Source organism: Scaptodrosophila lebanonensis, unplaced genomic scaffold (assembly GCF_003285725.1).
Source record: "Scaptodrosophila lebanonensis strain 11010-0011.00,11010-0021.00 unplaced genomic scaffold, SlebRS2 tig00001412-arrow-pilon, whole genome shotgun sequence".
NCBI lineage: Eukaryota > Metazoa > Arthropoda > Insecta > Diptera > Drosophilidae > Scaptodrosophila > Scaptodrosophila lebanonensis.
The window spans coordinates 5481273-5507243 of record NW_022060739.1 but is presented as its reverse complement, the minus strand read 5'-3'; the positions used below and the strand labels follow the sequence as shown (position 1 = coordinate 5507243).

Sequence of the window (25971 nt, the reverse complement as noted above, 5' to 3'; positions counted from 1 at the left end):
GTACATACATAAATACACACGCACACACATACAATAAGATTGCTTTTACTTAGAGGGGGTCGCTATTTGTCTTGCCCGCTGGCTGCCCGGCTGACTGGCTGGCTGGCTTGCTTACTTGTTATAGTTGTTGGTTTTGTTGTTGTTGTTATTGCTTTAAGAGGTGCTGCTGCTGTTGATGCTGCCGCTTTTTGTTGATAATTATGAGAACTTGGGCACGCATACGCACCACACACAGCAACAACAACAACAGATATACAGGCGTACACAAATAAATACATACATGTATGTATGTACATACACACATACGTATACATACAGATGTACGTACAAACGATCCTACGTGTTATTTTGGTTACTACACACAACACATGGTTGAATGTTCTAAAATAAAAAATAAAAAATTATATATTATGCTACAATACGCACACATATACATACATACATACATGCATGCAGCACACAAGAAGAGAGACACATGTTCTTTTGTATGCTGCAACAAACAAATAAATAAACATTCAGGCAGTTGCTGTGGCACGTAGTTTAAATGACAAATGAATGTTCATCAGCAGCAGCAACAACAACAACTTGAAGCAAGCAAATGAGCAACAACGTGCATACGCGCAATAAGAAGAGATTCAGGGAATGTATTCTAAATCTCAGAGACAAGAGGCGGCAGGGGCAACAACAACGACAACAACAACAAGAACAACAACAACGACGAGGAACAGAGGAGGCGCGGCTTGGTTGGAAGTGTGCGCACAGGTAGTTTAGGTATGCGGATGGTGGCGAACCGGTTTCAACGGAAATTACAAACGAAAATTATAAAACGATCAGTTTAGAAAAAATGCCAACAGCCAACGGCCGACAAAAGCGCTGAAGAAGAAGAAGTAGCAGCAGTAGCAGCAGTAGAAGGAAGGGAGCGACAGCTACAACAACAATATTAACAATAAGAGAAATGTATGGATAAAATATTATAGGAAACTGCACAAACTGTGTGCTGCCAACTTATTGCCATTTAACAGCAACAATAATAACAACAACAGCAGCAGCAACAAAAGAAACATGCATACATACATCTGTACATACATACTATAAATGGTTATAGAAAGAATGTCGTTGCTTTCGCTGAAGAGGATATTTCTCTTCTTCTTTTATGTTTTTGTATTTTTTGGCCAAGTGTTATTGATGTTGAGTTTATTGCGTAGAGTATGTGGGTGTAACAACATTTTGAACGTGGGATCGGAAATGGCAAAAACATGGTTGGACCACTTTAGAGGTGGCAAGAAAGATTGTTAATTTGGAGATATTACTTACTATAGAAGGGTTTAACGGACATAATCATGCATCTAAAGTTGAATTGTTCTTGAGATAGGCTTATCATAAAGTTCGATTTTTGCAATCTTATAAAACAGAAAGAACATATCAGAGGTTATCTTCCATATAAATATGACTAAGGGACGACCCCGACCCGTTTTGAATATAATCCCATTAAACTGAGCTATTATATTCTCAATCAACAACTGACTAAGGGAAAATAAATACTTTTGAGGTTTTTCGTGTTCAGTCGAGAACATAAATCATTATCAATACACACTATTTTAAAACTGAACATGGCGTCTTCTACAGCCAGCCACAATAAATTCTTTAATTGACTGCCTTGGGTTCAAACTACAGCTCATATCGGTTCTTATAGTCTAGTCGTTCTTAGTATATAATTTTCCAAACAGTTAATAGGTTATTTCCGCATGTGCGCCTAAAACTATTCTCTCCAAATGACTGCAGCTATAAAGCCAACGGACTGCATCAAGTGCTGTCCAGCATGGAAACAACGCAGCAGCGGGAGAAAACAAGAAAATCTGATAAAATAAAAGCAGAAGCGACAGCAGCCAACGCGCATTAAGATTAACGGCTCAAATACGATGATGATGATGATGATCACGATGTGATGATGCTGATGAAGTGCGAGTGGGATGACCATATGACCCATATGCTTGGCCCGATATAATGTGGCTCTGCAGGTAGTTTAAGAGCTAAGGAAATGCGTAGTTGTTGTTGCTGTTGCCGTTGTTGTCGTTGTCGTTGTCAGTACCTGAAACTCTGGCGGCTGTTGCACTTACAATCATCTCCATAGAGCAGCAGCTTCTTGGAAAAAATAAGGGAACCCAACGACACAAAAAAGGGCAATGTCTTACCCTTAAAATAGGAACTGAAGCGCACTGAAATGTGTTCGCTCTTCACAATATCATGTGGTGTGTGCGTGTGTCTTTTTCGTGACATTTGATCTCTTGATGAGTCCGCTTTTATGAGCTGCTGCGATGCTGCCTTTCAAGTGCTGTTGCTTTTTCTAAAGGAAAAATCAACCCTTACTAATTTGAACTCAACATTGTTTGCACAAGGAGTTAGCTGTTGAAGATTTTGGAACAGCAAAAGGACATTTTAGAATATCTGCTTTTGGACGCCCAATAAGCAACTGCTTCTGAAGCTCTAGGCTTATTATTAGTGGCAGCAGGTTGGGGAGAATGTTAATGTAGACTCAGTATGCTAAAAAAAAATACCATTCGCATATTTTTGCACACGAAGAAAGAGGAACTACAGGAGGCGTGGCAAACACCATTCCAAAGGTACTTAAGTAATATACATAGCGTGAATATAGCGAGGCGAGTGAATAGAAACAAGTCCGCCTGGCCATCCATACGTCCGTCTGTATGAACATCGAAAACTTTTAAGCCATAACAGCTAGAGACACCAATTTTGGCATGTGGACTTGTCGTATCCAAATACAGACTAAGTTTATTACAAAACATTAATGGCGCCATTAATTTTAATACGTTTTCTGTTTATAACAATAACCAATAGCGTTGCCAATTTATATATTTATTATCAATATTTCCTTCTATCTACAAGGAGTTTATTCTAACATTCGAATAAATAATATTCACATTAAGAACATCTGCAGATTAGAAATTTTGCAGGCTCAGAATCCCGCTTTGTAGCAGTTGCAATATCACACACATAAATACCTACGGGTATGTGTTGTAAATACATAGTTTTGTTTACTTGTATTAGTTTATTTGCCATATTCCGGCATATCAAATACTCAATTAATAAGCATAAAAATTCAAAACCAAGTCAACGACCTGCTTTGCTTTATAACTGCTCAAGAAACACATACATACATACACACATACATATATGCATACATATTTAAATAAAATAAAAAGCAAAACAAAAACTGTATATATACATACACACACACGTGCGTTAAACAAATAGACGCTACTGCTGAGCGTGCATAACAAAACGCGTGAGCGTACATACATACATATGTATGTATGCCAGTGTATTGGTGAGCAACAATATACAACAACAAATGGAAAATAAAAACACGCCAATTCCGGGTTCTTCTTCACGCGTCTACAAAAAAAAAAGCGTCTACGGTTCATTTTCTGTCTAGATCACCAATTTATAGTTGTTGGCGACGACGGCTTAAAGAGCCGTAGGCACTTTTTTGTAGAGCAACCGTCATGTACATAGATACTTACATACATGCATACATGTGGCTATGTGTGTGTGTGTGCGTTAAAGTAAAGCTTAGCTTGCGGGGAGTGGTTGCTCAACGTTCGTTGTTTGCCGCTTAGCAGCTAACCGATCGTCATCATCATCATCATCCCATATGCCAACCACCGCCATTTGGTGGTGCTCGGAACCGTCGAGCTCCTAAGCAAGCAAATCAATCATCGTTACGCACTTGAACGGCGTTTGCGGTAGCAAGCTGAAGTACGAGTAGAAAGATTTGGAGGCAGCGACGGCGGCGAGAGTTTTATTATTATTTTATTTTTTGTGGCGTTGGCGTCTAATGTTGCGCCCTCCATAGTCAAATCTTTCAGCCTCAGGCCTTGTAAATGGCAGCCCATGTCTTGTCTGGAGCTTAAGGGTGAGTTGGTTTATGAAATGATCTTAATAGTATGTAGAGTATATATAGAGAAGGTAATCTGATCTCCGAACACGCATCTTGGGGCATTTTCAGATCATAATACGATAATAAAGGATCGAAGTATACATAGGAAGGTGTTAACTGTTTTCAGTTCACTGTACTGATAGCTTTAGAATGTTCTTCCAAGATCTTTAAAATAGAGGAAGAGATCCTGGAAATAACTTTGAGTTCCTAGATTGTCTTTATCTCGGTAAAAAGTTTTAACAAATAAATAAAATAAATAAAATATTATCTTGGATAAATGATCTTAATACGAGTATATAGAGAAGGAAAGCTGAACTCCGGACAAGCGTCTTGGCACATTTTCCGATCATAAACGATCGAAGTATACGTAGAAAGGGGTTAACTGTTTTCAGTTAATTGTAGTGATCGCTTTAGAATGATCTTTAAAAATCTTTAAAATAAAGGAAGATACCCTGGAAATTACCTTGAAATCGTAGATTATCTTTATATCGTTAAAAAGTTTAAGGAAAAGCTAAGCTTATCACCCTTCTTGCATCTTACAAAATCTTCAGATCAATTCAAAGAAAACAATCGATGTAAACTTATAAAGATTAACTGAACAGCAGATCTTTAAAGCCTGCGAAGTTTTTAAATAAATAAATTGGATCATATGTACAACAAATCATACCAGAACGACGAAATTTCTATATAAATATTCATATTGAAATATTATATATATACCATTATAAATATACCAGAACGACGACATTTCTATTATAAATATTCATATTGAAATATTATAAATCAATATTTTTCGTACGAATTTTTAGTAGAAAATCTTTGTTCCATAGATTTGAATCACTAGAACATCAAATTAGTTAGATATGACAATTTTTTAGATCAATAAGTATAATTATAGCTACATCTATTTAAGGTTAAATAAACATCTGCATATAAGACAATTTCCAATACTTGTTTAATTATTCTGTAAAGCTTTAGCTGAAATGCCAATGAATATGAATTTAGATGTGGGCTTTTAAATAGCGCTGTTGTATTTAAATGTTAGTTGCCTAACTAGAACCCTTAAGTGCACATTACGATAGGCTTTTGTGTAAGTCACCATGTAGGGTTTACAATCTTAATTGCTCTTTAATATTCAGAGCTATAGCTTTTGTGTAGCGCACCAATAAATGCCAACAGCTTGACCGCAACTAAATCTTTCTTAAGACCATTATTCATTGTGGTATCTGTAGTTGTTCCTTTTGTTAGTTATTTCTCATTTCCAGATAATAATAATACGCAGCTCTAGCTTTCTTGAGCATTTCTTGTCAGTTCATTTGACCGAAGGCGTTACGTGCGTGTTTTGTTCCAGCGAATACCTACGAGTATGTATCTGGCTCATACATAGTTGCTTGGATCTACCTTTATATATTGTTGTTGTTGCTATTCATTGTTCATCTTTATGCTTTGCGCATATCTTTGATGTGTGTCTGTGTGTTGTGTGGATCTAATGATATGAAGAAGCTGACGACGAAGAATGAGAAGAAGCAGAGAAAACAGAAAGCTGAATACAAATGCCTAATGATATCAAACGTTCGATAACCTTTCGGTAGTTTAATATGCAAACTCAGATACAGATACAGCAACAACAAATAATAACAACACATGTGAGATTTGATTAGTAGTCATGTCCATCATCATCATCCGCATTATCATAATGATGATCAGGTTGATGAACACGATCAGTGGGAATGATCATTATGTTCGCAGCGAGAACAATAAAATCACAGCATCATCTCAAACATCGCTCATACAACGTTTTTAAAATGATTATTCAAATGATCGCGGTACAAGATCTACAAAACATATAGTCGTAGGTAGGTACATATGTACCAAGTCGGCGATTCCAGCAATAATCATTTACTTTGTATATCATCATAATGATCATCATGAGTTCATCACACGCTGAAGAAGAGTTCTGAATATCTCTCTATCTAGATATTAGTCCTAACTTACAGTTATCTATGTACTATTTTGTACCTATGAGCTTGCAAGTTGTGAACGCAGCAGCAGCAGTAACATCGGAGTCATTTGTGCCTATTATATTCAATTAGTATCAACTGTTTTTTCCCCAGACTTGTGCGATTTTCTCGCACTTGATCCCTCCTCCCCCCCCCCCCCCCCCATGGGCAGATGATTTTTGCTCGTTTACCGCACGCTTCTAAATATCTAACTTAATAAGGCAGTTGTCGTTGTCGTTCTCGTTGATGTCGTCGTTAGTTGAGTTGTTCTTGTTGTAGTTGTTATTGTTGTCATCATCATCATCATGATGGACAAGCAAGTATTTAATGTTAGCTTCTATCGAAGGGGTCGCCGTCGGCAAAGCGCATCTTTGTCCGAGAGAGTCTAATTTGTATGTTTGTAGGGATCGGATCGGGTCAGTGCGGTTCAATTGGCAACACTTCCGTGTTTGGAGACAAGCCCAACAAGTAGTGCTATATTGCTTCATAAACTTAACAGCATGGATTGCACAATTGGGAAATTGTTGTAAATAAAATAAATTCTCTACTTAATTCTCGACTTAATGATCGATTACATATTTTTGTTGCTTCTGCAATTTGTGTGCAATACTTGTTTTAAATTGAAACCCGAAATTATAAGAGGCAGTTCAATCAATGATCATAGACATATTGGAATAGTTTTCGTTAGATTTAGGGATTGAATACAAGTATGACACTGCTTGTATCTGACAGTGGCGATCACTGATCGTTCATACTTTGCGACAATTCCAACACACATGTGGACATTTTTCTTCAATTTAAATATAACCAGATTTGTGTTAATCGGCCTTCTTATGCAGTCTTGAAGTATAACGCTATAACTGATCAGTGATCACAGGTATTTGGCAAATTTAAAGTAAGTCGATTTTACAACTGATCACTGATCGTTAATATTTTGTAAAAATTCCATTAGAAGTGCCATTGATTTCAATCAAGTTTCCCAAGTTGTTTTATCTATAACCGATCACTGATCACAGTTCGCTGACAAATGACATTTATCGATCATTAGATTTGTGACTAGGTTCAAAAAATTGATTACATTTGAAGCCTTTTAGAATTCTGCTTCGGCAACTGATCACTCATATAATACATATAGTATATTGTGTAGATTAGACAATGGAATATGAATATGCTAAAACTTTTCGGAGCATACATCTTGGAAACTTGCTTTTACGAAATATCGGAAATATTTATAACTTTTCGGATCGATAGAACAGCATTACCTACCGAGAAACTTTAATATTTAATTATGAGATTTGGAGACATCTTGGTAACTTACTTTTGTGAAATATCGGAAATATTTAATATATATATTTTCTGTTTATATATATTGTTTATATACATTTTTACTATGTTAAGTAAGTTTCCTGTATCGCAATAGATGTGGCACATGTGAGCTGCTACTTAGTGGGCTTTATCATTTACTTCAAAGAGGATCTTGACCACCGAACCTTGTCGATCATAAAATAACCAAATATTTAATAATCAGACAGTCACATACTATACACCAAGGCAGTGAATTGTGTTCTTGTTGTTAGGCCTTGCCGCTTATGTCTGATATTTGTAAACTAGGATTACTTGTTGTCTTGTCTCTATTATGATAAAGCAAAGATATAGACAAGCAAGAGCGGCATACGACAGCAACTGAATTCCGTTCGTATATAAACACACACATACATACATATGTATAAATATTAATATATATACGACATGTTCAGTTGTCAAGCTTGAATATATGTGTGTGTGTGTGTGTGTGTGTATGTGTTTGTTGATTCATAGTATATTGTGTGTGTATGTCTTCTACAATATGTGTATTACGAAATGTTTACGATTTGCTTGAGTTTCAGTAAGTTCATAACAAATATGCCACGATAAGATAAAGACGCATATATATGTATATATGTATGTACATATGTATCTACGGCCAGTTCTATATCTGTACATATAGTACATATGTTGTGCCTGATATTTGCTTTACAAACATACTTGACTTCTTCCACGCGTGCAGGCCAACCAACCAACCAAAACACAACACAACAAGACTTCCTGCTTTGTCCACTTTCGCGGAACAACGGATTTCCATATACGAGTATGCACGACTATGTAGGTAGGTAAGTAGTGGTAGTATACATATAACTCTAATATCTCGGATCTCTCTCTTAACAAAAAACTAAAATAAAAATCATTACCACTGACCATTATTGATCTAGACAGCAAACGAATTCAGCTTCAGCTTCCTGTGCAGCAGCAACCACAAATGGGCAATTAGATCAGCGCGCACGGATGTGGCCATCCAAGCAAGCAAAAGCCAGCTAGCCAGCCAGCCAGCCAGCCAGCTAGCTACCAAAACAACCAACTAACCAACCGTTCAGTCGTTCAGCCATGCAGCTTTGTATCTTTGTATCTGCATCGGCCAAGGCGGCATCAGCATCGACATCATCGGTCGGTCCGTCCGTCCGTCCTTCCGTCGAACCGTCGGTCGGCATCGCTCTGTAGAATCATCTCTGAAGGCGGCAAACCGGTAGTTACTAAGTACATTGCGCTAGTATTTGCGCTAGTAATCAAGCACATTGCTAACATTTAGGCATGCATGGAGCAAGTCCAGAAGCGCACACCCTTCCACCATCTCCCCCCAAAACCCCCCCACATATAAGCCCATACATAGTGCATCATCGGGCTGGCTGCCAAGCCAATGAGCGATGCCAGCGACGAACGTCGGCAAGCAAGAACTTTGGCATGATCTGATCGGTCGGCCGTTCAGTCGGTTGGTCGCTCACTAGTTTGTAAAACAGTGGTTCAAATAAACTATCGATTGGATTAGATTATACACACAAGTATAGAAAAGCGAGATATTTGGATGAAATGTGGAGTAATACTGCAATTTAAATTTAAATCACATGTCTAAAACGCATTCTTGGATTAAATTCCTCTATGAAAAAAAGATAGCATGCAATAATTTTGGCTTGTTCAGTTTTTGAGCTCAAGATCTACAAAACTTAATTGACAGCTACTGGTCAGACGTGCAAATAATTTACACGCAAATTTGTTTAAATAATGAAGCAGAAGAAGTGTACAATAATTTATGGTTATTCCGTACATATTTCACTAAGTTTATGATTCACTAAACTAAACTGTTTGGGATGTTTTCTTTTACTTGTTAATTTATTGTCTCTAGCTGTGGACGAACAGCCAAATTATTTGCCCACAAATTTAAATTTTACAAGTAAATCCTGTAAAAGCACACTTTATATATAAATAGGTTGACAAGGTTTTATAAACTGTGCTCTTTATTATTAACTAATTATAGATACCAATTTTTGTGAATAAATGAAATGAATAAGTAAAGAAAAACAATTACAAGCCATACAAAATTAAAATGTTCTACTACAACAAACTTGCTTTTAATTCACTTTTAATGGCGTCCTTGAAAGTTGTTTGCCTTTCTGGCCATTTTAGTTGGCTTGACATTTAAACTTAACAAAAAAGCTCAGCAGCTTGACGAACCGAAAAGAGTTTTAATGAAGATGACTTATCCTTTGATTAGTGATTATTTTAACAATGTAGCTGAGACTAGGATACTATAGAAACTATACTATAGAAAGCATTAAATAAATCCGTTTTTGACACGTACTCTTTAAAATTGGTGACATATGTGGTTTCTCCTCAGGAGCAGAGCCAGTTAACCTTTAGCCCTAGTCGCCCTAGTGCAGCCCTGATTTTTTAATAGTTGTTCTTCAATTTTAGGTTTAAAGAGTAATTGTGTTAGAAGAAGCGTTAAATACAAATTAAAGCAGAAACAAAAATTAAGGCTTTTAAATTGAAGAAATTCTTATTATTATTATTTTTATAACGAAAGGGTGTATTGTTTTAAATAACGGACAACACTATGTACCTTGTTTGTTCATTTACAAAATCAATTTTTTGTTAAAGTAACTTAGAAATAAGACCATTTCGCAATCTGTTCTATTCGAAATATGCATAATAAAAAGGATATACATAGTACATGTACATGACTCTTTTCATCAACTGTAGGGTTTGGTTTGTAATTCCATTTTATAACTTAAGAATGTACCTAAAATACGTCAGATCTAAGACTATTGTTATGGTAGAAGCCGCTTTCGAAACATTCTATATAGAATCTGTGGTGATTCAAATATATTCGCCAGACCAATAACTTTGATATATTTGTATTTAAACGTTTAACTAATTTAAATGTATCTCTTCGCAGCCAATTGCGCAGAACTCAAGGAATGACTAGAAAAAAAAATAGAAGAAAGAAGGAAGGAATTATATAAACCACTGTATGTCGCTTGTTCTGATGTCTGTCGTCTGACGACGATCGCGCTTCGCATCTTAATTACATAAAGTTGCAAAAAGCAAGAAAAAACAAAGCAAAGCTCAAACTTTAACATAGTAGTTGAAAAACCTGAATTGTAAAAACGTTCTAAGCGGCGATCGTTGCTCATGCCATGCCATGCCATGCCATTTGGCGAGGAACATTTTGCGCGTCGCTGGAAAGACACTTAATAAATGCGGAAGCGGATGTTAAAACAACAACGTCAGCGACGTTGGCAGAGGCGGAGGCAGAGGTAGGGGCAGAGACTGCCACTGCTACTAAGACAACGACGTGGAACAAGCGTTCATACTCGTATAGTGGGTATGTGTTGTGTATTGTACAGATATAGACTATAGAATACAACGACGACGACGACGACGACGACGCGATGCCGACACTGTCTATAATCAGAATCAAGTCATGCAAGTCCAGATGAGGGAACTGGTGCGCAAAGTTCTGAGACAACAACAACAAGAAGCAGCAGCAACTACGAAGACGAAGACGAAGACGACGACTACAACGATGACTTCTGGCTTCTACTTAGCTACCGGCACCTGAGCTCTCAGGTTGGAAGCGAAACAAGTAATTTGCGTGTTTTCCTAGATTATTCAGCGCTTAGCAAAAATCGCTCAAACTGGTCATAAAAAAATTAACAAAAAAAAAAAAAAAAAAATCAGCTAGCATAAATATTGACGATGTGCCTGTTGTAGTTGTTGTTGTTACCCCATCCATATACTATACATCATAAGAATTCTCTTCTTCTTCTTCTTCTTTTTTTTTGCTCTTCCATTTCTGCGATCAAGTGTTATCGTTCTTGGGCAGGGTTGTAACAGGTTGTTGGAAAATCGTGGAGAGGTAATTGGCTGAAGCGACTTCCTGCGATCACCAAGGAAGTAAACAGTGTGGGAACTTCAAATATCTCTCATTATTTCTGGCTTAGTGTAATCGATGGGTTCTAAAAAACCAGACTGATAATGATCGTGTGCAAAAATAATCACACCAACAACTGAACAAAAACTAACAACATGTGCAGGAAATCAGCATTCTTGTCGTTATGGCACACAGATAAGGGGAAACACATTTCGGCGCTTTTATGCGTTTAAAATGTTTCCAGTAGTCGGGGAAAACTGGTTAAAAATATATGTTCTAGCTCTATTATGAACAAAAAACTAAGATATGCAGGCAAAAAAAAAATAAGCAATTCATGAAGTGATAACAAAAGCCATGCATATCAGAGACATCTATAAATCATGCACAGGTCGATGATGGCGATGATGATGTGTGTTGCCAATATCTATCTGTCTCAGACAGGGGAAATGTCTGGTCTAAGTATCGATTGTGATTTTTGAAAGAACAAAAAGTGATAAGGTTCGAGTTTTGTGTAGAAAATGCTGCGACAGGTGTGCGATTATTTTTAATTTGGCAGTCACTTTCGATCGAGTTTTCGAGATAAAATTTGGAGTTCTTACTTTATATTTTAAGGAAATGTCTTATATGGCAGAAATATTCAAAGGCATTACATTTTGTAGAAATTAAGTTTCCAATTTAAAGACTATGGACTATGCTTGCTCAAAGTTCTAAGCGATGTTCGTTGGTTAGATAAGATATTAATGATTTATTTCTTTATAGAATATATACCTTAATACAAAACGGAAATATAATATCAATCATATTCGAGGCATTTAGCGAATGCATGATTTTATCAATTATTTAGCGTATGTATTCAAATATTATGAAGGTTTTACCATGAAAAAATATGTATATGTTTCATTTAAAATAAACCAATAAATTACAAAAGGTATACAAATACATTATAAAACGTAATTAAGACATATAACAGTAACTATGGAAATTATGATTTCTAAATAACCTACTTTTTGATACTTTTCAATATTTAATACAGGCATTATATTCTAATACACTTATATAGACCATATATTCTATTAGGGCCACAGTTATCTATTGTGTTGCTTGAAAATATAAAGAAATTGAATTAATTTGAGAGATAATAGCTACTAAGAGCTGACTAATGTGAACATTCAAGTTCCGTACTACTATCAATATCTAGCCTTTATCTGACAACATTCTTATGCACTTTGTCAATCGGAGCTGAATAGAATTTCAAGCGAAAGCGGCTCCATTGCCCGGCCAAAGTGTCAAATGATGACGCCAACTTCTTTAGCGAATTGTTGACAGAAAAAATAAAAAAACAAAACAAAAATGCTAAAAAAAAAAGTCGCAGAAGAAGAAAAACAAACAGCCCGAGGCATTTGCCAAGAAGTCAACTCGGTACGGGTCTTGATTTCGACTTCGTCAGTCTTGGGCTCAGTCGGCTCAGAGACAGGGAGAGGGTGCTTCAACATCATTTGTTTGCCATTTGGAATGGAAGGGAATGATGAGTAGTGATGAGGAGTGATGAGAAGTGGTGTGGTGCTGTGTGGATGCAAAACAGACATTTCTATATATGTGACAAGATTATATTATAATTTCCAAGTAAAGTGAGAGAGAGGGAGGGAGCAAAGGAAACAAAATTAAACAAACAACAAATTGACACGAACATCACGTAGCAAAAATAATGTTGAAGGAGCGGCGGCGGCGTCTTGACTTGCAGCCTAGCTTTGCGGATGACGCCACAACTTGACGTTTGAGATTTTTGTCGTTGTTGTTGTTGTTGTTGGCTGCTGTGCTTCCTATTGTAGCGCCAAATTAATAATTAGCAGTACTAAATGAGCTCGGTCTTGCTGTTTTTCAAGTGTCGGCAACAAGGCAGATTGCTGGCAGCATTGCAGTCGCAGCAGCAGTCGCATCTTCAAGATACGCAGCGCATGCCACGCTCTATTAGATACACTCTCTCTACTTTTGATGATGGTGCTTGTCGCTGTTGTTGTTGTTGTTATTGTTGTTGTTGTTGAGCTTGTTGCACAATAGTTAGTTACTTGGCCGCAACTTGAGCTCATCTCATTAGGTTTGTTTGCCGCATTTTCATTGCAGCTTTTGCATCTTCATCTTCATCCTTTTCCACTGCTTTTATTATGATTATTCACGTTTTAGTGTCGCATTTTGCAACACTCGGGGCATCTTCAGAATGGATGACTATAGCATATAGCATCAACATCAACATCAACATAGTCATCGTCAACTGCCAACTCAGTCGTCTCTCTGTCTATCTATCTGGGTTCTTGCGGTTACTTTAGCTCTGATTGTCGCCGCATATGCCATTGTCCGCGTATTTCCCCAGGCATCTCGGTCTCCGACTCTGACTCTTAGTCTTGGTGCTCTATGCGGTCTGCTCTTATCGCTTACCAGCTTGGCTTTTCATTTTATTGCTTCTCATGCACGCGCTTTGTAGTTGCAAGTGTGTGTGTGTGTTTGCTCACAAGTATTTATATAATTATCGTCATTACAGTACACATTATAATTATTATTATACTTAATATGCATGCACAATTGTGCACTCTACTTGTACTTTTAATTACACACCAGCACTCAGAAGGAAGAGAGATTGACGCCTATTCCGAATGCTATCAGCAATACTCGAAATGGGAAGTGCAACAAAAGCAAATCAAGCCTCTGCCTAGAAACAGCCACTAGCTGCTGTTGTTTATAATACATTTACAAGTAGTACTTAGTATCAACTTAAATGTTATTTTTAAGCCAAACAACACTGATTCTTCTAAGCAGGAAGTTAACTTGTTTTTAGATTTCAGTTCAGCATGTTGCAAATATTTCCCAATGGATTGGAATGTGTAGAGCTACCTAATTATAGCTGGGAAACTCTTATTCTATGCCTGCACTTGTCTTCAAAGAATGGAAGGGCATACGCAGGTTTTTCAAAAAGAGAGGGGGAAGGGAGGGGTGGGGGACAAAAACTTAAAATTTTCAATAAATAATTTATGCATATGATCAATGAAAAAACTTTAACAAATCAAACTCAAAATAATAATGAACGTGTGGTCGACTTTATATAACATAATGATGCCCCCCTTCCCCCTTCCTGCATACGCCCTTGAAAGAATTTAAAACTTCTCAGATATCATCTGCAAGAACTTAAATTTTTATGCTTGCTGCAGAAATGGGAAAGAGGATGAAGCAGGGAGCACCTTCTCTCTTACTGTCCAGCTCTCAGCAAACAGCAAAACAAAACTGTAGATCGCAAAATTTAAGCTCCGGCAGTTCTGTATGGTCGGAAGCGGACCAAGATAACCAAATGGGACTAAATGGTATCACCTGGCCCAAGTTTAGGAGCCTATGAAGTGCTCCAGCCCTATCTACCACACCTTATCTAACTTTCTGTGCTTCCAACTTTCTCGTCTGGCTAATGCTTCACATTCTACTGGACTATGTTTTATACTCGTAGTTCTAATTACACTATAACATTGAAAAATCGAAAGAGTATCAGATAGTTTTGAAGACTGCCTCAGCTCAGGTGGGGCTTTTTCTTTTAGCTTACAATATATAGAGGGTCTTGGAATAGTTGTTTGTTTCTCAATTACAATGTATTTAAAAATGCAGATATTTTATAGTATTTCCGCGCTACAATTTATAGTTAGAGTCATGAATACTGATCAACATAGTTGAGTTGAAAATGTAAAATCTTATCAACTTTCTGCAGAATTTAAAGCCCTTTTAAGGTGCTTCCACATTAGAACCACTAGAACCAAAATTAGACTCGCAATCTTTTTATATTCCTATGATGGTTTTAAGAGACTTTTATGATGTATTATCTTAATTATACTAAAACTTTACGAGCCGACTTATTTTTAAAAGCAATCCACTTATGCATATTTGTTATTCGATCGGCGTTCTGGCATTATTCGCTTTCGACTCTTGTGAAGTACACAATAAAAACACAAAATTGGCATATCACCATTGCACGGTCTTCTTTATAATATATGTATGTACGTACATGGTCTATATAGACCCACCCGTATCTCCGTGCCCGTTTTGTTCAGCCAATGGAAACCAACAACGAAAACAACAAATTCTACATACATATACAAGTACGAGCAGAGCAGAAGAACGATATGATTAAAAGAATTTTCACACTCTTACGATTTTATTTCCATGCCAGCTATTTACTGTTCTGTGCTTTCATTCGGCATACCCATAAATAAATAAGTAATAGCAATAATTTACATTGCACCATACAAAAGGAGCAACAAAAAAAAACAAAAAAAAAAAAAAATACAACGAGTGCGACTGATTAGTCTATCAATTATAAGCCCGTACTAAATGGCACTTGATACACACACACACACACACAAGATATTTAGTACCTGCTAACGTCATTTCCGGCTCCTAAAAACAGTTCACACAAGCACGGGAATTAGCCATGAACAAAAAAACAGGCATAAAAAAGCTAAATTGTCGCAGACTTTCGTTCCGTTCGTCCGACGTTTGGAGGAGCGTGGCGGGGTCGGCGACGTTGGGGGTCCCACAAACTTATCGAGCGATAACACAGATACTCACACACACCTACATTTGAAGTGCGAGCATTCCAAATTCGGCCTTTTTTTGAACGCTCTTATCATTAACGTGTATCATGGTCTGAAATCAAATTGATTTACGAACGATTTTGCGATTTCCAAAAATACACACACCTATAACCAAAAAAAAGTACAAAAAAAAGTAAAAAAAAAAAAAAAAATATGAAATAGTAAAGTAAAAGATATTCTTTTGTTTTGTGTAGTGCTTGGAAAGGAAGTGCTGACCGCCCACCCGTTGAGCTGGCAAAGATTTGAAGTAGGCTTAGGACAGACAGCTGCTGAGAGAGGCATCCTCCTCCTCACTGCATGCAACACTTGAATAGACTATCTATATTGTAGTTGCCTGGTATTGTTATATTTTATGGCCTACACTCGAGAGAGCGCTCTGTCTATTGCTTCCTTTATGCGCCTGACATTGAGCCCATCATAGACACTTCCGCATGCCCGAGAACTGAAAGTTACTCAAGCCAATTTCCACGAAAAATATGAAACACTTTTCATTGTGAACTAACGGTTCAGCGGGTGCGGATGCGGGGGCGGTCACCCGGGTCGGTCAGTCGGCCCTATATAGTGCGAGCATTGTGTGCTGTTATCGCCTCTCTGAGCCCAAGCCGGCACTTCAGCGCGCACAATTAGTGTCAGGACCACCTACTTGGCATAGCGGGCATTGTTTAAGTGCCGTGCAACAGGTACGAGCGGACAGATAGTCAGGTAGTTTGGCACTTACAGTGGAAATCGTTTAAGGGGAACTGTGTCTGAACTTCCGCTTATACTACCTACGAATTCGAATCACAGTTTTTTCATAATCTTAAGCATGCCAAGGCTAGGCACCTTAAATTCATCTAAAGACTGTTTGAAGATTCATAAGGTTTGACAAATTTAATATTTTCAATGTAAAAATATGATCTGGAAATATGTTATCTTTAAATTGGATTATTTTTCAGATTTACAAAACTGAATGTTTTCAAGCACCAAATGGGATCACTTAACACTTACATTTGGCTCCGATATTATCTAAAGTTTTGTCTGTGTTTTATATCGTACTACTGACCATTCAGTCTATTTTCTTTTAGAGGAAGTTAGTCTTTAAGTCTTACACTACACTATTACATTTGGGTCCTATATTGTCTAAAGTTTTGTCTGCTTTTTATACCGCACTACTGACCATTCAGCCTATTTTTTCTTAGAGGTAGCTAGTCTTTAAGCCTTACACTACACTATTACATTTGGGTCCTATATTGTCTAAAGTTTTGTCTGCTTCTTATACCGCACTACTATTTTTTCTTCGAGGAAGTTAGTCTTTAAGCCTTACACTACACTATTACATTTGGGTCCTATATAATCTAAAGTTTTGTCTGCTTTTTATACCGAACTACTAACCAGACGGCCCAATTTTTCTTAGGCAAAGTGTTCCTTTACGTTTCAGTTTAAATTTTCGCCTGTCTAGCTATTTCTACTGTACATAATTAGCTATCAGTTATACAGTTATTTGCCGATAAACAACAATCATAATAAGCTGGACAATTGTCGTTGGGTTTTTAGACACTTAAAAACATACATACATATATAGGTAACTCTGACTCGTCGTTGCTGACCGACCACTCAAAATAAATGTTACGAAATTCAGACATCGAACGGTAAGGTAACTAATATTTATTATTCATTATAAGGCTGCTTCGTTAAGCAGAAAGCGAGAGATATTATAGATAGCACTTCCTTTAGCCTACGCTATTTGCTGATGATGGCGTAATGCCCACAACGTTGTTGTTACGTTTCGAGTGGAGTGGTGGGGGCCGCCTCCTGTCGCTGCACCCAAAAGTGTTACGTTGCTTGAGAGACCACGACAACGACAACGACGACGACGACGCAACTCTGCCGCTGCACAATGGAACATTATGAAATTATTGGGGGCAGAAATTCAAAATTAACCAACGCTTGAAATAGTATGGAAAGAGTTTAATAAATTGAAATTGAATGTAAGTAAAATAAACTGCATTGGAGAATATTATAAGAGAGCGTGCCGAAGCAATGCTTTCAAACTTAAATGGTGTGTATTTTTTATTTAAAAAAAAAAAATAATAATAATAAAACAAAACATCTTAATTAATTGAATTTTACTTGAAAAGTAAAGTAAAGTACTGAACACAATTTGCATAAATATATTTTATATTATATTGTTTTTAGGTAAAAAGATACATCTATCGAGAGATCATCTTTGCCTCAACTTGTGATGACCCCAGCGAAACATGTCAAGAAATCTCAAGCATGCAAATAAATTGAATAATAATTTGTGTTACTTGAAACCTCAGAAAAGTTTTTACATGTTTTTATTAAAAGAAGATTTACTTCTGAAATTTAACAAAAGTTGTTGCAAGTCTCACAATACTTGTAGTAGTAGTAAGACGAAATCTTGAATATTCATAAGATATGCTATGATTCAGACAGATGGATGGTTTCCAGTTAAGATGCTTTTAGTTTTTGATTCCTCGCCTAACTTAATTTGTGAAAATCGAAATATTTGTGTTGCCAAACTTCACAAATTTTTCTCTTCCACTGTGCAACGTCGCTGCTGCCAAATGCAGTTCAATAAGTTAGGCGGAGTCGCAGTCTTCGTCGTTGTCGTTGTTCCCATCATCATCATCGTCGTTGCAGTCTTCCAGTTGGAGCAGCAAAAGAAGGCAAGTAGAAAATTACCTAATTGTGTTGCCAGACAGACGTTGACTTTCCACAACATTACTCCACTTCTTGTTGCATGCACCAAATGCCCCCCTATACGTACATACATATTTGTGTGTTTGCATGCCCGTTTCCCCTGTGTGAGTGTGTGTGGCACACAAAAAAGAAATGTGCCACACACTGCAAAAAAGCGGCACGGATCGCATTTTTTGCCCCTCTTTGTATTTTTGTGTTTGTTGCTGTTTTGTTTCGTTTCGTTTATTTCTCTTTGACGTCTTTTACTTTAGCTAGTTAGATAATAGTAAAGCTAACGCTACCAACAGCAACAACAACAACAACAAAATGAGACACCGTTAAACCTAAAGATACGAACTAACAGCAGCAACAGAAACCATGCCAATCCATTGAGTTGTAGTTGTTTCTTTTTTTTTTGCCATTGTTGTTGTAGTAGTAGTTGTTGTTGTTTGGTGGCGGCGGTATAACTCAAGCAAGACTTCCTATATTTTGAAACACGTTACGTTCGTAACATAATTCACACAACAGGTTACTTTGCAACAACAACAACAACAACAACAAAGATAGAGTGTTGTCGGCAGCCTATTAAGCCCAGCTCAGACGAGGCGCATTCGCTGTGAACTATAAGAGAGCTGAGCTAAGAGATGGAAATGGGTTGAACACTATGGGGAAGGCTTAAGCTGTATATGGACAAGTGTTGGGCACAGAGTTAAGGGTTATTCGTTATAATAATTATGAATATTTATTGTCACTATAGTAAGTAAAAAAGTATTAAATTGGCTCTAACACCATATGAAATGGATTGGATAAGCTCTGTTGATTTGTTATATTTATATATCTTGTAGTTTTATAAATTTATTTGTTTTATAATCTTAATTTGTGTTTATTTGCTTTTTTCTGTTAAGCAGAACATAAGGTTCTAAAATATGACAAGCTCTAGAAAAGCGACAGAAGATACTTGAATAATAATGTAATGTTTCAAGAAGAAGGTAATATTTTTTCACTTTGCATAATACCAATTGAAGGAAAAAAGAAAATAATCTAAAATGTTACTGTTTCAATTGAAAGGCTAAATAAAGTTGGTTGTCAACAGTGTATGCTTTTCAAATTATTTTTTATATTCTTTATTATTTGTAGTATTGTAGTATTGAAGAAATTGTTAAATATTAATTGAGCTAAACTAATTGTAGTTTTATTTACATCACCATTTTAAAACAAATACTCTTACAACACATTTTTTAACTTGCATTTTTCTTTCTCTTCAAATACCTATAACTTAAAATGTATTCTCTGCCCATTAACGGAAATCACTTGCCAATGCACTTGCAGCAACTCTGTTGCCAACTGCCACAATGCAATGTTTTTCTGAGCAGCTAAATGTGATGAGGTATTTAAGTTTGTGAGAGTATCTGAGCTTTAATGCTTTTTATTTTAAATTCGCACGATCATTGGTGGCTGCTACAACGCTAAGATGAAAGATTGACGTCTTTGAGGTGCGAGTGTGTGTGTGTGTGACTGTTAACTTTATGGCCAACTCTTGCTATTATTATTGTTGTTTTTGCTGACTTACTGGCTGACTGATTTTGTGTTGCCACACACACACATATACACACTTTCTTCAACGAATTTGAGACAACATAATGGAAGCTGCGCTGCCTCGTTTGCCAACGTTACACATTTATGGCTCAAATTCAGGTTAGTGTGATTTTTGCACTATAAATGGGTCGGTGTCGTTGTTGTTGTTGCTGCTGCCGCTACTGCTGTTTGGTTGGTTAGCTTAAAGCGGCTTGCTTTCTGCATAATAGTTTTGGCATGCGATGTCATGGCATATAATTTTTACATACAAACATACGTACATACACATATACATACTCTTATAGTTGATTGTCTTGTGTGTGAGTGTGCGTATTGCAAAATATCAATATGCCGCAGCAGCAGCAGCAGCAGCTGAGGCAGCAACATCTGCCTGCTCGATAACACGCAGCAGCATGTAAGCCAAACAACAACAACAACAGCAAGCACAAATAAATAGCTATACGCGCACTGCTTCCGCATGCAAGTATAAACAACTAAAAGTCATCAGCAATAGCAGCAGCAATAAAAACAAAAACACAAATTACAACGTTAACAGCGACGCCGAAGCCCACATCGACGTTGACGTTGACGTCGACGCCACATCGACGACGACTCATTGCACTTGCGGTGCGTGTGACTCAAGAAAACACAGAAAATTGAGCAGAGAGAGAGGAAGGGCCAGATGAGGCGGCAGCATGCAAGTGACTTGCTCCAACAACAAGAATAATGACAGCAAAACCGCTATAAAAGAAATGTTCGTACAGTATAAATTGCTTAACCGAATCTTGAATGCATTTTTGGCTTAAATGTAATCATCAAATTGGTCGTTGCACTTATCGCTTTTATGAAGAAAGGGTGCTAATTGAAATTTAAATCGATTTAAAATATAAGGAAGTTGCGCAATTTTATTATTAATGCTTCAAAGATAATTAGACACGACATTAGAATAACTATTCTTATAATAATCGTGCGATCAAAGTTTTTATCTTTTCGAATCTATATTTGTGTGAAAATGTTCATACCATAAAATTTAAAGATCTACAAGTATTATAAAATGTCTTAACTAATTGAAGCTGTCTTATGCATTTTTAAAAGCTTTTCTTTCCAGAATTTCAACTCAGCATTATTTGCCTATACTCTCCATCATAAGCCCTTATCCAGCAGCAGCAACAGTCGCAGTTGCAGCATGAAATGCAGAAGCTGCCTTCTGATCATTTTCATGGCGTTTTTATTAAAATTTTTATTGGGAAGCAGCACTTTGCCACTGTCTACAGACACACACACACACACACACACACACACACACACAATACACACACCCACAGATATATAGAAAAGAGCAGGCAGCCACTCTCCGGCTTCAAGTTGTATTGCTTGTTCGGCATTTTGTGTTAATATCGCTGGTTATTGTTGTTGTCGTTTTTTTTTTTTTTGGACGTTTTCTTCCTCTTTCTACCATTACGTTGCCACCGCTGCTTTTTCTTGGCAGTGATTCGTGCTTTCCGCCGATCTCACACTCGTTATTTGGTCGTCGCACGTGTGAGTGAGTGAGTGAGTCAGTCAGGTCCCCCCACCAACACCGTCGGCCAGTTTTTTACCAACCATGTGTGTGTGTGTGTGAATGATAGGTCGTTGGTTTTCTTGGCGTTCGCTCTCTTGGGCCCTCTCTCTCTTTCTCTCTTTTTCTCACTCACGCTCCAACATAGTCTTGAATTGCGTTATGTTAGCATGGGCGGCTTGCTTGTCTTGTTGCTGCTGCTTCGATCAACACTTTTTATACCTGTTTGCTTGAAAATTTACCTACATACATACATATGTATGTACATAAATGCACACACATACATACATACATATGTATGTGTTTCTTTGCTCTAGTCAAACAACAGTTTTTTTTTTTGGCATATTCCCCACAATTCCTATATTAAATCTACACACACAAAAATATTTCCTCAGTTCGTTCATAGTCTAGTCATATCCCCCTTTGTGACCCAAGCTATGTAGACTGCTGCGCTCTTGCTTCCGTGCACTTGCTGAGCTCTTTTCGTCTGTTACGTTGCTGTCGACGTCGTCGTCGTTTTTGCCGATGCCCCACACTCACACTCACTCGTTACGTAGTTTTGTGGAGCAATGCGGAAGTGAATTTAATTTATTGTATTTACGCTGCTTTTGTTGCTACGACGTCGAAGCAGCTATGTTGGGCGCTTCACCACCTCCAATCGTGCGGCACAAGTAGGCAATAGAATCAGGAAAAGCTTCTAAATACTCTGCCCTTTGTACAGTAGAGTAGAAAGAGTCGAATACTAGAGATGCGCCAGCCCAACTCTTCTTTACTCTGTACCCGCCCACACAGCAGTCACTAACATAATCGTTGTTGCACCACAGATTTCGAAAGAATTTGTAGATATGTTAAGGCATTTTAAGAAACTTAAAAATATTCAATTTTCCGAAGCTATCTTAATAAACAAGTTTTTGTTTCCGCATATTCCTATGGCATATTATAATAGTGTGCATAAAAAATAAGGATATTTAAAGTTGGCAATAAACAAAGTTTGGTGTTCCTAGCTTTTGTGTGCGAAACATTGTCGATGCTAATCCCTATCGATTTGTTTTCCGGATAAAATGGGTTCTACCACACCTTCTTCTGCCTGTTATACGCATTATCATTTAAGCTTTCTTGTACACCCTTCCAAACTTGGGGTACAGGGTATAAAAATCTATATGTGATTGCTTACAGAAATCATAGCTTATTTGTGTACAATATTTCAGATTTCGAGAGTCCGAGCATTTATTATACATTCATATAAATACATATAAACAGCACAAAAACAAGCGTTGATTTGTATACATTTATATACACATGCATATACATACGTGTATATAAATTTATTGCGATCTACTCGCAAAAAAAAAAGGAGGTGTGGTGCAGAGTGGGGGGCTTTGGCACGATCAGGTGGGCAGTTGGCTCCTTGCCGCGCGCCCAACCCTCAAGCTCTGGTATGTATATATGTATGAATGCCTGTGTATGTGTGAGTAGCGAAACCAGAAGCAGGAACTGTTGACTGATTCGTTCAGCGTCGAGCGTCGAGCGTCGACGCTAGCGTTGGCGGCAGCCGCACCGTCAGCTTCGACAGCAGCAGGCAAATAAACACAATTCTGCTTGCTTTTTTATACTTTTTTTTTTTTTTTTGTGCTGGACTGCGATAAGATTTCGCTGACGTACGCGTCCAACAGTACCCCCAAGCACCCTAATTGGAGCTTAACGCTTCGGCTTTGTTTCATTTCCATAGAAAAAAGTGCATGCAACAAGAGACGACGATTCAGAGACAGAGGAGTCGTAGTCAGAGTCAGAGTTGCTGTGGAAGGCATTGCCTTTAGCTTCGATATGAACGTTATTATTGCCACAGTAGTCTGTCGAATACTTGCACAGGTAATTAATGCAGTTTATGCAACAGGCAAGCAAATGGATCAAATTAGTGGAAAATACATTCTATTATATGCATATACTATAGTACGTGGTTATGTAGTCATTTTAACAGCTTAAGTGTGTAGAATAATGTCTCTCTTAAACAAATTCAATTAAAATGAAACGTTGCTAGAATTGTAAAAGCATTGTGAGCGGATTGCAAAGAAAACTAATTTAAGAACCTTGTGGAAATAGTAAGTAGAATTAAATTAATTCTGCGCTGATTTAGGCATTTTTAAAGCTTAAATTAGATAAATAAATACACAAAATAAATCATTGTGCTAAATAAACAGATTAAGTGAATGCAAATGAGAAATATCTTTGTCGTCTTAAGCTGTTTAAGAACTTAGGTGAGGGTGAACCATCCAAGACTACATTAGAAGCACTCATTCATTCCGTTCAATAAAACTATTAGTTTTCTAAAAATCGAATGAATCACCCGCTTTCAAGGTCATTTGGCATATCAAACGGGAAATGCAATAACATTTAACAACTGCATATTGGTTAATTTGATGAATGGCCAATAAAATAAAATGTATTTTTCATTTAAGTTATCAACACATGTTTGTGGCTTTAGAAACTGTTGACCTCAAGCAAAAGCAAATATTGTAGTACCATAAAAATGAGAACACAAACATAATCGGACTTTTCGATAATGCCACCAAAGATTACCGTCCACATTTATCAGCTGGATGTTTAGTTTATCAGACGCCAATCAGACATATGTACATACATACATACATACATATATGTATATACATACATATGCACGTGTATGATGGCTAACAAATTTAATGAATTTATTTCCCATGTTTTTATTTAAGCCTAAACATTTCGTTGCTTTTCGGCATAGCATTGAAAGATATGAACCATATGGTGGCAGTACAAGAAAGAACAAGCTAAATTTAATTGAATTTAGGAATTATTTATGCAAAAATTGTGCGATGTAGGCGGAAAAGATTGGCGAGGGGCAATTATAAAATTGTATGCTTGTCTTACCTGTTTGCTCCACTGTATGACGTTGTTGTCAGTTTTCTTTCTGTTTTGTTGTTGTACTACACGCGTACTTTTTGCCGTGTATAAATGAGTGAATTTGTCTGTTCTCGCCGTTCTTAAGTTTAAAGCAACAGCGCAACGCGGAAGCGGATATGTCCAGATCCAGAATACGTCGTCGTCGTTGTTGTTGCAATTGTCGCAGTCGACATGCGTTGGTATTTTGTAGTTGGCGCGCACTCTGCTTTACAACCGCACGTTACGTCGCCGTAATATAGCGTAACGTAATGCAACGGAATGCAATGTGCACTTTTGTTCTGGTTTGCACTTCCGTGCACTTCCTGGTTCTCTGCTTGACTATCGGTTCACACACCAAGTACAAGTGGCCATCGTAACGGTATGTTGTCGTTGCTCTCCTCCCTTTATGTTAAACAATCCACTGCTGTTAATCGCCTTTACTTTAAAATGTTGTGGGGGCGGCTGTGTTATCCTGTATCCAGACCAACAACAGTTTCTAGTTGTTTGTTAAAAAAAACTCGTTGTTGTTATTGCATTTACTTAAATTTCGTTTTCATGTGATTTTTCTTATTTGCTACACAATGCATTGTCACTGCCGCCGCAAACGAATGTCAAAGCAAAATGAAAACGGTCGACAAGCGAACGACAACGAAATCAAACAACAACAAAAGGTAGGGCAGGCAGCAACAAATAAAGCGCAAAAGTAGGAGGCGTAGTACCAGAAGAAGAAGACGAGGAGGCGGCAGTCAAAGTACTTCCGTCTGTTCCTGCCTCACATTCACACGCACACACAATGCAATGCACTTGTGTTTTTGCCTTTATATGTATGTATGTATGTATGTACTTTGTGTGTGTTTTGGCCCTTTACACGCACGCTTCTTTACACAGAAAACATGGGCAACAACAGCACTAAAATCTTTTTCCCTTGCACTTTGGCTTACACTTCTTGCCGTCTCCGTTTTCGTCGTTTGGCGCTTTTTGTTTTTTACTTTTGTATATTTTCTCTTGCTTTAATTTTTGTTTATTTGGTATTTCCGTTTCGTTTCTCAACACAACAAGCACTTCTACTTCATTTCCTATAGAATTTATTTTTCTATTCTATACTAAAAGATTGAGAATTCACAGTTCTTTTAGGTAATTTATGCACACTTGCTTTCTTTTTCAACTTTAAACATTGGCGTTTTATTGGTCTCGGATGTTTTGTGTCAAAAATCCGCATGCAATAAAAATTCTAGCCGACCCGAACGCGCACAATATTCATACATAACAACAACACACGCAAACGTCTTATTTCACCAAATAGGACGCGTCAATATCGCAAGTAAATTATTTGTTAATGTTTTTAATATTTTGTTCTCGTTGTCGGCGGCTTTTTGTATTCAAAATATATCATATGAATCTTCTTATGGATT

At 37.2% G+C, this 25971-nt stretch overlaps 1 protein-coding gene across 1 annotated transcript in view; it reads right to left on the bottom strand.

Moving 5' to 3' along the window:
• LOC115631398 (ets DNA-binding protein pokkuri) overlaps positions 1-25971 on the bottom strand; it is a 35023-nt gene extending 9052 nt beyond the window's left edge. Inside the window, exon 1 of the mRNA XM_030528121.1 lies at positions 24548-25971. The gene's annotated coding sequence lies outside the window, so the exon portion shown is untranslated. The remainder of the gene's footprint in view (positions 1-24547) is intronic.